The sequence below is a fragment of the Struthio camelus genome, chromosome W (genome assembly GCF_040807025.1).
Source record: "Struthio camelus isolate bStrCam1 chromosome W, bStrCam1.hap1, whole genome shotgun sequence".
Classification (NCBI taxonomy): domain Eukaryota; kingdom Metazoa; phylum Chordata; class Aves; order Struthioniformes; family Struthionidae; genus Struthio; species Struthio camelus.
The window spans coordinates 38019132-38034757 of NC_090981.1; the positions used below are offsets into that span (position 1 = coordinate 38019132).

Consider the following 15626-nt stretch of genomic DNA (forward strand, 5'->3'; position numbering starts at 1 on the left):
CCCATAGTGCAGAATAATCTATGGATTAAGCACTGACTGACTCTATGCGCATATGCAGGCAAATAGCACTGTTATTAGGACATTAGAGTTAAATTTCATCTTAACTGGCCTTTCCGATGGTGGAAAGCTAAATAGTTGTGAACGTTAGATATGTCATGTGTTCCTCAGTAACTATTTGGAATACCAATCAAACCGGGCCTGCAAAAGATTTACTTCTGGAAAATAGGATGAGGAAAAATCCTGCAGCAGCAAAACTGCATGATAATCTTTTATTGTGGAGGCCGATTGTGTTTGTTGTCATGAAAGAAAAAAGAAATATATTAACTCAGACAAATTAGTATGTTGTTCATTTACTGTTCACAGACCTAGTCACTCGTTCTGTTTTCTTCACTCACTGCTTGACTTTTTTTTTTTTTAAGGGCTATTTTTGTCGTGTGGAAGCAGAAAAAGAAATCTTAGTCCTACAGACAGTGAGTTTTTGCTCACCAGTATATTTTAAAAATCATGTGCAATAACTGCAGTCAAACATAAAACTGTAGCCCAGAACACCAAAGGGTGCCAAAGTGTTAGAAAATGAATTGCTAAAACCAGACTGTTGTTGTTTTTAATTAAATAGTGAGAACTGAAAATCAGGATGCCCTTATTTTGAATAACGTGTGTAGCACTGTTATTATCTACGAATAGAAGACGTTACTAGCTCACATGAATGTTTCACTTATATGCATATAGGTATTTGGGGGAAGGGGATAAGAACAAGAGGAAAATGAGCTTTCCTAAGAGCAGTGTCCATATTTTGATGTAGGTTCTTTGGCTGACTAGAATTAGAGTAGCCAGCTGAAAAATAGTTTGTTCAATGATCTGTACTAACTACACTTTTTTGCTGAAATTACCCTCTTGGCATTTGTGCTTTGTTTCAATAGCAGCTCGGAAGAACACAGAGCCGGGGGGAAACTTTAACAATATAATGAATATTGAAGACCGATCGCAACAAAACCATCAACTGTGATGATGATACTGCAGGATGCTGATTTACCCTCTCTCATCAGAGCCTTGGGTCTGCAGTAAATGTGAGTCTGAATTTATTCTTAGGAGAAAATAAAAAATATTTTAATTTTAAAGCCTGAAATTTTCCTGGGCTATGCTATCTCACAGCCTACTGAGCAGAACACCTGTTTCTGCATTGTAAGTTAGAGAAATATCCAAAAAAGGCGGAGGCACCCATATAGCATTTCAGTTTTTTCATGCACCAGAGAAATGATGCAAGCCATTCTTAGGTTTTGCAAGCTTTTTTGGTTTTGGGAAACAATTAATTCACCTTCCAAGAAACATGCTAGTCAAAAAAGATAGACCTATCAGGTCAGAATAGATTCTAAAAAAAATCACATGGGCCAAAGTTGAAGAAAGCATCTCCATCCAGTCACCTATAACATACCACTTAGAGTTAAATTCCAGTTAAATGTTATTTTACAGTAAACTGAACAAAACCAGCCTATGCTACTGCACAATTTTAACTTGCTGGGAGTGAAGGCCAGCTAAACCACAAATGTGGACAGTTAAACTACTAAGGAAAAGCACACTACTAAAGGTGTGATTTCAAGTTTATGACGTGTGGCACACCTAACACTTTTCCTCCTTTGGTGTGCAAGAATAAGACCTTTATGAGATGTTTACACCTGTAGGTGTTTACCGTAGTCTAGGATGCATAGGCTTAAATGTTTTTATTGCTCGGCTTTTATCCCATTACAGGAGCTTTAAAAGAGACAAATATAACCTTAAAAGAGTCACCTTCAAGGCTGACAGGTAGAAACATTAACTTTCCTGGAAAACAGCCTTTCCTTTTTATAAATATGACATGCTGATGGGGAAGAAAGAAACATTTATCATTCTCAAAAGAACATTCTGTCTGATGGGGGTGAGAGTCTTGGCAAAGTACCTGGTATGCAGCTACTGAACAGCAAGGAAAGTTTCTTGTTTTTATTGTCAGGCAGGTTGAACGTGGGGCCAGTTAACCCTAGCAAATGATGCATAAAATAAAATTGCTTCAGCACAACTAGAAATTGTAATGATGTTCTTAAACTAGATTGCAGCCCTTTGCAGTGCCCCCATGTACTCAATGACTGTACTTAGTAAGGTCCTTCCCAAGGGAAGGTGAACTTTGGAGAATAAGGAGTCACATCATGATGTGATAAGATGCCCCAAACTCCAAATTCCAAGACTGCTTATAGATCCTGTTCATTTTTCACAGCCATAGCACAAAGTGTTCATCTTATAAACATGTTTGGAAAGGAGGCCGAGCTTTGATGACGGGATCCATCAGTGTATATCCTTTAGTCCCTCCTACAATGTTTTGTGTTTATAAATGTATTATTTTATAATTTCATGCCACAGTCACACATGTCACTGACATTCTACTCTTACCTCCTGCGCTCTAAACTTTCATCTAGATTTATGATAGATATAGTATCGGTTCAATCATTCTGATCATCAGAGAAGTTGATCTATAGTGATGGCTTCGAAGTTTGGGCCAGGAGAGCAAGAACTCATATTGGTCTGGTACAAATATATCGCATACATCAAAGCTCTTTGTGGACTTTTGGGCCCAAAAGAGGTGCAACTATACCAGCTATGGGCATATGGTGTTATTTTTCACATCACAATTGGCATACTCATAGTCCTGAGGGTAGTACACAAAACAACTGTAGAAACCAATAGTCTTGTCGTGGCATCTATTTATGCCAGCACAGGACCTATACTATAAACTCAGTAACAATGTGCAGTACCTCATTCCAATGCACTGGTAACTGTGCACACTTATTTGAGTGCTTCTACATGACTGTCCAACCCAAGTTTGGCTGTATGTGCTTCAGACCTAAGAACTGCTTTGGTATCTAGATGCTTCACAAGTGTCCCTGTGGCAAACATCTATTTTGGGCAACCTTTCCTCAGGCACGAGTATGAAGTAACTTTCAGCATGTTTGGCGAGATGACTTTTGCTCTTTTGCATACGGTGCACACATAGGGAAAAAGAAGAAAATGCCTCATTTTTCTTATCTCAATGAGGGCTGATGCCTCTCTGTCCTCATCCCCTTCATATAACTCAAACCCAGCTGAAGACAGATGCAGAAGGAGCCATTAGAATTCCTGTGCAATCAAGCAAACTTTCTCTTAAAGCTGAAGGCAAAATTTGGGGACTGATATATTCAGCAAAATCTGTTCACAGATTATCTAGATGAACCACGTGGAGTGGGGAAGGCTCCCTGTAAGTGGAGGATGGAGAGGAGGAAAAAGCTGAGTAGGATGTGAGGACCAGACCTGTCATTGCTGGATGACTGGAGCTTTGAAGCCATCCTGCACATCTGACATGGCAGAAACCTTCCCAGCAGACCTATAAATGGTAGTGTCCTAAGTTATCGGGCTCAACTCTTCAAAGAAAATCAGTGACCTATAAAGGAACACCGACAAGTCATCAGACTGGTAAGAACATAATTTCTGTGTGAGGTTTATTTCAGAAAGATGGGTAGTGATGATTCAGAGAGGAGAAAAAGAGCTTTTAGTTGCTTTGAGTTTCTGGGAGAGAAAGGGAAGACAGGAAAATCTTGAATGCAGGTGTGTGTAAGAGAAATAATAGTTCTCAAGCTTGGATCCTGTCTGACAGCACAGAGCTGGGGTGAGCTCTTTTGTTCCACGCTTGGGGACTAATCAAAGCTTTCCTCAAGGCAACCAGCAAATCAGAAGCCCTTTAGGGGCATCAAGACTTGTGGGTAGCACATTATGCTGGACTCCTGTTTAAAATCCTGTCTGCAGTCGCTTTTTCTTTATTAATATCTGGACGGGATTCCAAGTCATTGCTAGACATTTAAAGGATGATAAATGATATTGCAAATGATGGAGGGAATGACACTTTGAAAAAAACTTCAGTGAGAATTTTGGAGTGCAATTTTTAGACAGTTTTAAAATATGTGTGTGGGAAAAGTTTTGTGTAAATTAAGATTTCATAAATTCTGAACATCACCAATAGTATATTAAATTGAGCCCTGTTACACCATTATTAGATACAATGTTCTATTGCACCATAGTGTTCTTCTATGACCTAAAATTAAGAAAAATGAACGATTAAAATTATTCTCTGAGATTTCAAATAATCCCTTAACTTCTAATTGAAAATACTAAAGGATGAACAAAGCACATAGTTAACATAAACCTCTGCATATTGGAACAAATTTCAGATTTAAAACATCAGTTTCTGGCAGTACCGTACTGAAAACAAATCACTATTTTATACATTGATAAGAAGGAAAATGAGAAGGGCCAATAAGTACTACGACAGAAAATTGCTAATGTACTATTTTGATAATGAGATTTATATGTGTGTACGCAAGGGCAGGAATATTGTTTCCTCTTTCTCCTGCCTCCCACCAATATCAGCTCCCAACATGAAGGGCTACAAGTTGTTTTGCAATGAATTAGAATGAGGCTTTATCCACACATGCAATAAAAAGAAATTGTAGTGTAACAACTGAAACCGGGACAACATTCTTTGTGACTATTTTCTCTTTTGTTCTGCTATTAAAATACTGCTCAATCTTTTCAAGCAGGCTGAATTCTTGCTTTTACAAAATAGGCAAAAATGAGTTTGTTAGTGAATCTAAAAAGCTGAACTCTCAGATAAGCAGCAATAACCAAGAACCAACATCAGAGCTCAATATCTGGAGTAAAAGTTTAGTGTAAGAATTTACATGACTGTTTCTGCTCTGAGAAATGGTCTTTGCAATAGAGTCTGGACATAATCAGTATGAATTTTTTGTAGCTGCTTTAACCCAATGATTAGCATTTTTCCCTTCAAGAGGTTATATGAGTATAAGCGAAAGTGTTAAGAAGCGGTGGAGAATATTCTGTTCTTTGTAATTCTCATTCATGTCTCATAATTATAACTCTTACCTACATCACAGTTATTTGGAGTCCAGTCACTAAGCTGTGAGTATGTTCTTTTCTGTGAAATTCTGAATTTCCTGTTGCCATTCAGGCAGTAATCACTCCATGTCATATAGAGATCTGAAAATGAATATAAGTGTATACAGTATATATGCACCATATGTTTTTAATTCAAGTGTAAACAGAGGCAAATGTTCCAGTAGTTCTTATTTTATCCAAGCCAATTAACACAAACTAAAGTTATTTCAGTGAATACTCAATAGCTGTTTGTACACATAATGATTATAATCATCACATACACAGTATATGCAGTACTACCCTGTATATACAGAATATTTCAGAGCATTATCCAATTTTTATATTCCAATACAGAATGTAGAACTAATGAGATGAGGTATATAACATTAAACATTTAATCAAAAATATGCACCCTTCTTGATGGCAATTCCTTCAAAAAGCAAATCCAAACCACCGTGTTTCATAGACAAGGTATTTTATCAAGTAGGATCATGTTCAGAATAATTATACTAAACACTCTAATTACTATTATAGCTTTCTAAATCTTTTAATTTTGTTCAAATGCTATTTTAAGCAAGGTATAATTCTTTTACCATGATGTTGCTAAGCCTATTAATGATTCCTACATGTAGAAACATCCAGGGCAATGCAACTATATCCTAATGCAGACTTTCCATAAGAAGAGCTTAAGCTTGTCTGGACGCAGTCTAATTTAATCATCCGCAGTTAGGTATTCAGACTATATCTCTTGTTTTAACAAATATTCTCCACCATAAACTGTGGCAGAGCAAAACTACCATTAAGCAAATGAACAGAAGTTGGTAAATCCTAGCAATGTGCAAAAGAATATTCAGATTACAAAGATGGGGACAATCATGGATGGAAAAAAAAGCAACATAGCTAAGCCATTGAGCTAGTCTGGGGTCAAGATGGACATTTAAATATGATTATGTTACTCCATATGTTACTACCTGATCTCCTGATTTTTAGACCCAAAAGCAGCTAAGTAGCCTAAGGCTTCAGTAATTGTACTATTCTTCAATCTAATAACTGTTTTGCCTTACCAAAAGATGCAAAAGCAAATTATATAGTATAATCAGGGGACTGTTGTCTGGAATAAGATACGATGCCACTACTTAGTGCAAGAAGGGCGATCAGAATCTTCTGCCTAGGATCCTACAAGTGAGAAATTGGATGTGCTTAAGCCTCCAGAGGTTGCTGTGCTTTCACTTCTGTGTGTGGTGGGTTTTTTGTTAAATAGTGTAGACAAGTACAATGATAGGATAACTGGGTTTATGGAGAATCGCTCTCATCCAGCTCCTGGCCATATGTTGTTCTAATTATGTGCATCAGGCGATTTCATGCATGTGAACTGAAGCCTGTGTAGGCTTCGAAGGAACAGGCCTTATCACTGGACTAGGACATCTGAAATTCATGGAAAATTAATTGAGAATTTTCAGGACATGGACTGGCAAATGGGATTCAAAGGAACTCCTAAGTAGAACTAGCTAAGACTTTAGGATTAAGTTTTTAATTGCTGCAATTTACAAAACTATAATGTTCTTTCAGAAAGTATTTTTTTGATAAATGTATCATTGTGAGGGTTTCTTAAACTGAGGCTGTAAGAGAGAGGGAGAGAAAATATGGACAAAACAAGGAATGAATCTGTATCTCCCTGGGTGTATCTACACTGTGAAGTAGAAGATAGGGAGAAACTTGACTGCTAGACTTTTGATTGCCTACACTGCCTTACACTCAGTTTGCTCCCTGGCTCACTGATGGCTTCAAACAGCTATCTTCAAGACAATATATGAGAACATGTTAGGGTAGAGGTGACTTCAGGTACCTTTCCCAACAGGCAGTGTGGACAGGATGATGCCTTTCTGGTTCCCCCTATCCAACAGAGCTGCCTGCTTTGTGTCCCGCTGTGACCCCGTAACCTCACACCACTTCTCTGTGACAGCATCTGAGTTGAATTCTCAGGTCTCAAAATCTGAACTGAAAAAAACACCCACAAATTATAACTGAATCTTTAAAGCACAGAGGATGCGGGAGAGACTAAGGCCAAGCATGGTGCAGGCAAGATGCAACCAACCTGCACTGGAGGGGACGAGGTCTAGACAGTAGACAAGTCTGAGGCACTTGGCCTCGATTCACAGGACTCATTTATCTGGCATGAGAGATATACTTGTGCTTTCTGGGCGTACCCTCATAGCCCATCTAGCTCATCCTTTTAGAACTGACATTTTTGGCATCTTTCAGCATACTTAAAGTACTACCTGATCATTTATCTGTCAGCAGTTGTGTGCCATTTTTTCTAGATGTTGTCTAATTTGAGTAGTTTGTTAGGCATTTTACATCAAAGAAACCTTTCCCTTATTATTCTATGCAAGTCAGAATGTGAGGACATTTGTGGGTGATTTTTCTTTCACTCTGATTTTTATAATTTAGATAAATAGTATGATAAAGGGGGCCTGAAATCCTGCCACAGCAGAATAACTTTCTGAAACTGCTTTGCGATTGCTTTCCCTGGGACTGAAGTCTTCTCACCATCACACTGGTTTGACACCGTGGAATTACACTAGTCTGCGCATTTCCTCTTTCGGGTCCTGTAAGAGCTGAGATCTGGCAGGAAAATCAAGATGCATCAATGTCTGAAAACTGTGGCAAGTTTTGTTTATTTACATGAAAAAATAAAAAACAGCAACAACATTTATCCTATCCACTTTGGCTTTTTAAAGTACAAATATATACATCTGCAAAGGAAAATGATAGGCAGCTGATAAGACATACCTAGTTAACTTGCCAGTGAGAAGATTTAAATTAAATACCATGAAAGAGGAAAAAAAAAAAATGGCAAGACTAATGAATGAAAATTCCCTAGGGAGGCTACAGAATCTCCACAGCTGGACGTTATTAAGCACAAGATAGACAAACTTCTCTTAAAAGTAAGTTGAGTATAGTCGATCTTCCACGATAAAGAATGGACTACAAGACCTTCTCAGGTCCTTTGCAGCTCTATAATTTTATCATTTTATGGTAAAAATAATTTCCATATTTATGACATTTATTGTTTATTTTATGGCAATAATTGACATAAAATGATAAGCTAAACTGTAAATTCTTAATATTATTGGACGAATTGCATGTTGTGTCATTCATGGCTTATGAGGGAAAAAATAATTACTTAAATGTGCATTCTGAATAGCTGGAAAATGGTAATTCTATACATGTGCCCATGGGAGATGAAAAAGGTATTCAAAGAGAAGCTACATTTTTAAATCCCTTTGTCTTTCAATTGCTGGGAATTTTTTTTTACTCTTATGATAATATTCATCTATTTTTTACGTAAACTCAGAGTCTAAAAGCAGCAAATCTGCCAGATAAGTGGGATGGAGGTAAGGAAACTGGCTGAATGTTTTGAAGTGGTGTAGCCTGTTCACAAGTGTGGAATCGGAGATAAATTAAATTCCTACTTTGATGCTAAGGACCATTTGTGACCAGCATTTTTTTTTATTTGTGTGTGTGTTTTTTTTAATTTAAGGCTGAAATCTGAGTGGGGGCTATGTCTAAATATATACATGTGATATACAAAAGTGTTATTTAATTGAAAATTTTATTTAGGACATCCAAAGGTTTATATGTAGTAGTGAAGTTGGGCGATTTGATCATCTGGATAAATCTCAGCATCCTGAAAGCAAAGTATCTTAAATGATCTCCTGGTCAACATCAGTAACTATGCCAAGCTGAGTGGTGTGAGCACTAAAAAAAGTACATTGAATAGACTTAATTCTGTGCAGAGAGATGAAATGCTGAAAGTACTAACCATTTCAAACAATGTATAGCTCTTTGCACGGCCAATTTTGTAAGAAAGCTGTTTGTTCTTCCAGGATCCTCACCAGTATTGAGGCATTTGTAATGCCATAACCATTTCTATGGCATCCTCTATTTAAAAAATATACTTTTATACTTTATAAAACTCCACAGTGTAGTGTCCCACAGCAAGACAAAATTGCCTGAAAAGTCCTATCCTTGTTCTTAGAACTGCTGCATGCTAAACATAATTTCCTGTTTCAGTGTATCAAGTGGTACCAGTACCACTCTTATGTATTTGTAACCATTTATGTATTTTGGTTAGATGAGCTGCTCAGAAGGGTCTCGGTGTTAACTCTGGAAGACAGTAACTTTAAAGAGCTTAAGCATGACGCATGACTGGCGAGTAATCAGGAATATCTCAAAGGAGTAGAAGTGCTCCAAAGCTGGAGCAAGAGGGAAGGCAGAAGAAAGCAGATGGATTCATATAATTAGCAAGTAATAATATGTCACTGTTCTGCAGTTTAATTTGCAAGCTTTTTTTTGTCCTTTTGCTGTATGCTTGAGAAAGCGCACCTCAACAACTAACAGCAGCCATGGCCTTGTCTCGTTGGAGCCAACAGGAGTTTTGCCTTTGACTTCAGAGGGGTCAGTCACTTTGAAGGAAATGATCAGATCAGCAGTTTTGCCCTGACAAACAGATACGGGACTGAAAGAAAATAGATGAGAAAACAACTTTTAATTAACAAACATGAGCTGCTGAGAGGAATATGCTGACTGTGTGAATTTTTTCTCACTTTCTTGAATGGAGAAGTCAAACTGAAGTTACCCTCAGCTTGACCTTGGAGCATGTCCACTTCTTAATTATGCTCAGCACAAAGAGGATGAGATGCTGTGAAGCCAGTGCGCTCTGAGCCTGCTAGCATTAGTCCTCTGTCTCTGTGTAAGACCTGGTCTACAGCTATGCCTCAGCTCTCTTATTTACTTTGAACATTTCATTCTGTGGATTAGGCCTCTCTATCTCTCTCTCTTTTTTTTTTTTTTTTTTTTATGGTCTGATCAGTCTTTTAAAAAATTCATATACTCCAGATCTTGCCCTCAAGCTAAGTAACAGTTCCAAAAACACCTTCTGTGTTCCAGGCTTAAAACTAAAAATCAACTGGGAAATAACAAGACTTGAGGAGGGCTATAAAAGTAAAGCTGCTTGGGGCAGTGGGGTAGGGGAAGTAATACTTGGATGGCTAAAAAAAACCACCTAAGGCAAAGACTTTTTCTTAGAGCGAAAAAAGGAAACCATGTGTAAACCAGAAAGATAATTTTTCTGAGAAAAAGGTAAACATTGAGGGGTGGGGAGAACAGCAGGCAAGACCATTACTAATAAAAAGAATGATGCTATATTGCTTCTAAATGTTAGCTAATGAAAGGACATCGATGAGAGATGAAGATTCTGATTTTTTTCTTATCGTTTGCAATTCCCTGGAGAGAAGTAGGATCTCAAATGACATGGGAACATGAAAAAGGAAATGAGAAATTAAGAAAGGGAGTCGATTATGTTTTATGAGGTACTATATCCAACAAACTGGGAACTTACCTTGAGTTGCTAACAGTAAGTTGCACACCTGCCTTTGAGACTGCAAAATCATGCCAGAGAATTTATACCGAGTATATACCCAAATTGAAGAAATTGATTTCCTTCTGTAAAATGATGTATGCTCTAACACTGACAACCTGTATGAGATGATTCTCTTGGGCTTTTATGACTTCAACTTTTTTGCTCAGAACTGCAATGTGAAAAATACGTGGCATTCTTTCAGCTTTTAATAAGACACTGTCCTCTATTGCTCTAAGAAAATTCTTATATCTGAACAGAAAATGATGCTAAAATAAGACACGGAAAAGTTACAATCGACAGATTCTTTTATTTGTCATTAAATGCAAGTTGTAAGTAAACAAATGATGCTTCTGTGTGGACCAAATTGTTATTTTGTCAATCAGGTAGGAAGTCTTTAACACTGGGAACATTTTTTATTTTGTTGTGTTAACTGTAAGTATATATGTTGGTGTCTGTGCGCTTGATAGAAAAGAATAAAAAGGTATGACATCTTGAATAGTGCTGTCAATCACATGCTATTACTTGGCAGGTGAGATAATCTTCGTTTCAGTGGAATTCTTTTTGGAATTTTTTTAGGCTAAAGTCAATTACATGAAATGGAACTTTTAATTAGGGAACGTTATGTTTTCAAATTTAGCTTTCTATGTGAGTTGGTGTTACTACACCAGTCAGTACACTAGGAGTGAAATCTTGGCTCAGGTGAAATCAATTACAAAACTCCCATTGATTTTAATGGTGCTGAAAATTCACCCAATGTGATTACACACAACATTAATTCTCCAGGGTACTCTTTTTTTAACTGATGGATTACTGAAGTGGTATATAAAGGTTAAGTAAAAGTAGCAGGAAGGACAGAACATTTACTGAGGTCATGGGTGCCTAGGAAGAACAGAGAACAAGAGAAGAGAGGGTAAAAGCAAACTGGAGGGTGAAAGAGTGTAAGAAAAGAGAACATCATGGTTAGAGGTGGAGGGACGACAAAAAAAAGTGCAAGTATGCTGTCTGTGTAACTCTAACCTGGCAGTAAACACGCAGAAAAATTAATCTAATATGTCATATAACTAAGAAGCATTTGCAAAATATTATTTAACTAATTATACTCACTGATGATGAAAACAGCAGGAAGGCTATTCTACTAATAATAGAAATGCTAGTAGAAAAACGTATAGGATTACTGGGATTTTACTTATGTCTTTACACTTTTGGATTTTTTTTTTTTCCTTCCATTTTCACTTCAGAAACTGATGTTTCAGTTGGACTGTGCTGTGCTTCTGCTACCAGGCTCCACCAGTTAGATCCTACACTTTAAAAAGGAATCCTGTATAATATTTGAGTGATTATCACCATCTTATTTATTACTATGGACCAATCTAAAAGATATTTTGTGTAGAACTGGAAGGAGAAATATCTACACGTTGAACTAGTGGACTGGATTTCAAAGTGGAAACAAACTCATCCTTTGTAGATCACATAAAAAGGGGACAAAGAATGCAACTCGACAGATGGGCTAAACTAACAAAACAGGTGTTTCAAGGATTGGTACTCATTACCATTTTGCATAGGTATGCAAAATTTTTAATGAAATGATCTTCATAAAAATGGCTGCTGACGGTTCTCTTCAACCACATGGTTTCTGTCTCTGTATGGATGGAGAATTTTCACCTGGCCAGAAACTTGGTGCAGGTTCACTTGAGATCCTCTTAGATTTGTTAGGATTTTCAGACACCTGAATATATAGCAGGTCTATATTAGCATAATTGTATGTGGTTAATAAATATTTATCCACCAAAATTACTCAAAACTTTAATGTTTAAGAAAGGCTGAACAAGTTAAAGTTGAAAAATGCTTACAAGTAGAAAAATGATTTTGGAGTTTTATAGATTTACTTCCTTGAAAAAATACTACCTGATTTTTTTGAAGACCATTCAGATAGTTTTCAAACCATTTCAGTTACAAATATGAATGTGTGTATATATATATATTTATATATAGGTATGTATGTATGTGTATGCAAAACATAACCTTCCAGTGAAGAGTAAATATATTGGCACAGCAGTCCTTTAGGACTTATGATCTTAAAAGAAGCTATGGAGTCACTGGATCTTCCAAAAACATCTTACGGAAAGAAAGAAAAGACCTTTAAAACTGTACTTTTACTCCACAGAAGCTTAAGTATTTGAGATATTTATTATACTTGAATGTGATCATAACATCACAAACAGCTATTTGTAGTTTTAGTGGACAACTGCATATCAGCTGTGGTAGTGGAGTTAAAGTTCTGAGAATATTTTTTGGCACAAATATGAAAGTAGTATAAAATATACTTCAGTCTTGAATGCTGGCAATCATTTTCCCCCAAAGACCTCTGTTTTTGAAGGATTTGTACCTTGCTTTGTTCAATATAAGATCTGTAGGCTTGAGACACTAAGCATGAAAATGTACAGAATTTTGAAAAAAACTTGCATAATAGTAGCATGACTGAAATGAAATCCACATTTTCTTTGTATCTGGCTCCATAACAAATCATGGGCACCTTGAACTGTCTTTCCTTGCTTTTGAGAGTGGAGAGAATTTCCAGTGTACCTTCTATTTCGCTTTTTTATCAGAAAGTCCCTGGAACCTTCCGATTTGTTTTGTATATACCTGATTCATCAGCTGTCTCAAAGCTTCCATTTTGAGCATCCTTGAACTGATCAAATTGATAAGACGACCGAGATCTATAGTGTTACTGTAGCTGCTTTTAGATGTGTCATGTTCTTTTTATAGTCCTGCACTGTTATTACAGCTTCCATACTGGTCAAACCTGCAGACATGATTGATTTACAGGGAAAAGCTTTCCGCAGAACAAATTTGTCTGTGAAGTTCCCCGTTGAAGCTGGTGAAAAAATACTCCAGACAATTTTGTCCCCAGTGTTCTAATTGTATTAACTTGCATTAAAGGAACAAAAGTTTTTAAAAAATATTAAAAAATAATAAATAGTAACACATAATCACTTATTTTCATTGTATGTAAATAAACTTGTATACTAAATAAGCTCTTTTTCCATATATAGGTTCTCTATTTTGGGGAAAAACATGAAAGAACAGCAAATATATTTTAAAATTCATACTTTCAATTTTAAGAGTTACATTTCCAACCACAAAAGAAGAGTATCTTCCTTGCTTCACTTCCTTTCAATAGAAGAATATATTCAGCAGTTCCACTTTTTCACTGATGGTTTGTCAAAAACAAAGAAAAGAAAAAGGTTGGAGGAGAAGGAAATGAAGTAGAAAAATGTTAAGTTAATACCAAATCTGCGCTATCTTCTCTGAGAAAAATCTTCCTAGCTTCAGTAGCTTTGTAAATGCAATGTCATCATGGTTTTACAAAATGTTCATATCTTTGTAGGATTTTCTTGTCTTTTTTTGGTAGGAAAATATTTCAATGACTGCAATTGTACGATGAAAACACTTACTGCATGTGGCAAATTACTACTACTTACTAAGGATATTAAGTCAACATGTAAAACTTCCAGACTAAAGTCAATATTTGTAAAATTCTTTGGGAGATCTCTATGGAGCTTGAAGGTCGTATTTTTGTATATTAATATACAAAAAGAGATGCATGCAAACACTTGGAAGACTCAACTGAAATACCGTAGCAACATCCTATGTTCTAAAATCTTTAAGTTGTTTAAGGCTATAAAAAGATTTTTTTTAAAAATCTCAAAATCAAGGAAAGGCCTAATGTTGTAAAATCCTGCTTGGCTCTACAACTACTAACAGCTTAGCTACTAACCCTTCACGTCCTGTTGATTTCAATGGAAACTAAATGATTGTGATGTTTACTAAATTTTTACTCTTGCTCCATTACAGTAAAGCCATAACTTCCTCAGTCATTAACTCACTTTCTAACAGAGGTGTTACATATTTTTCTTAGAACTGTAAATCACACTCATGATCAGACCTTAACATTAGCTGCATAATATAGGTTTCATTATTTAGCATGCATACCCAGAAATGTAAAAATACATCATTGATTTCATCAGACTCAAAATACATATGGCAAGATAAGCAAAATACTTACACCATTTAAATATTCTAAATGTTATCACCAAATTTTCCAGCTATGCTATTTTTCAGGGTGAATTAGGGACTAGCTCTCAAAATTTGCCATCTGTGGCTAACTCAAAATCATTGACAACCTGGAAATAAGAGTGTCACTTACTCCTATCTGGCTGCACACTCTCTCTGTTTTTGTGCGTCCAGGCAATTATAGGGCAGAGATAGTACATTCCCTAACCTCTCCTTGATAATTTAATTCACAGTGCTCAACCTTCATCCCGTGATCCAGACCAAAGTCCTGGGAAACTAAGAGTCTGTCTTCCTAGACTTTACTCAGTCTTTTCACTCCATGTGGATTGCAAAGGAGGTTAGCCTAAGGAAACGAAGACTTCCGCTCTAGCAGTGGCTGAAAACATACTTCTCCCTGGTATTTTTTTCACTTTGTACTGGAGTATCAAAACAAGTTTCTTCATGTTTAGTATATGAAGCTAAAGAGGGGAACAGCCTCTCCTGCTCTGGTATAATACCTGACTTTCAACACTTGTCAATGCTGTTAGTGCTGTCTGAGCAGTTGTGCCAGACCGAGGTCCTTCCTGTGTGACTCCTCAGTCTACACATAAGACTAATCCAAGGGTCACTAGGGAAATACTGGAAGCCGAACTCTAGATTTCTGGAGAAGTTTATTCTCTGACCAGGCTGTGCATGTAAAGACCAAAGACATGGGTGGCCAATAAGTAGGATTTTGGTTTTGTTTTGTGTGAGTCCTGTTTCATGCTTTAAGGTACTAAGCTATTCCTGCACATTCTTAGACTGCTAGAAGAAAGATTATATAAGTGATAATTGAAATGCTCTGGGTTTGGATTTACGGTGTGCTCTTATGCTATTTCTGGCATGTGAATTTGCAGAGCAGCAGCTGTTCCGTAGTAAGTATATGGAAATTCTTAATCCTTTGTAAAGGCAAAAATAACTTTCCCACTTTTTACTGGTGATCCACATACTTTTTATTTCTTTTGTGTAAAGATGTGTGGACAGTTGCCATGAAAGAAGGGGAATTTGGTAAGTCTATGCACTGGTCTATAACACAATAGTTGGTTTATTGCAACTTTATCTTGAGTCTTATATTCATATTGTGTTACGTACCTGACTGTGGTACCTCCTTCTCTCCCATAAGTCCAAATGCAAGTGCTCCAAGACGCCAAGCTGTGTG

General features: G+C 36.7%; 1 long non-coding RNA gene across 2 annotated transcripts in view; it reads left to right on the plus strand.

Moving 5' to 3' along the window:
- The first annotated feature begins 3288 nt into the window (after positions 1-3288).
- LOC104150014 (uncharacterized) overlaps positions 3289-15626 on the plus strand; it is a 43518-nt gene continuing 31180 nt past the window's right edge. For both annotated transcript variants that reach the window (XR_695470.2, XR_695471.1), the window contains exon 1: positions 3289-3474. This is a non-coding gene — a long non-coding RNA (uncharacterized lncRNA). The remainder of the gene's footprint in view (positions 3475-15626) is intronic.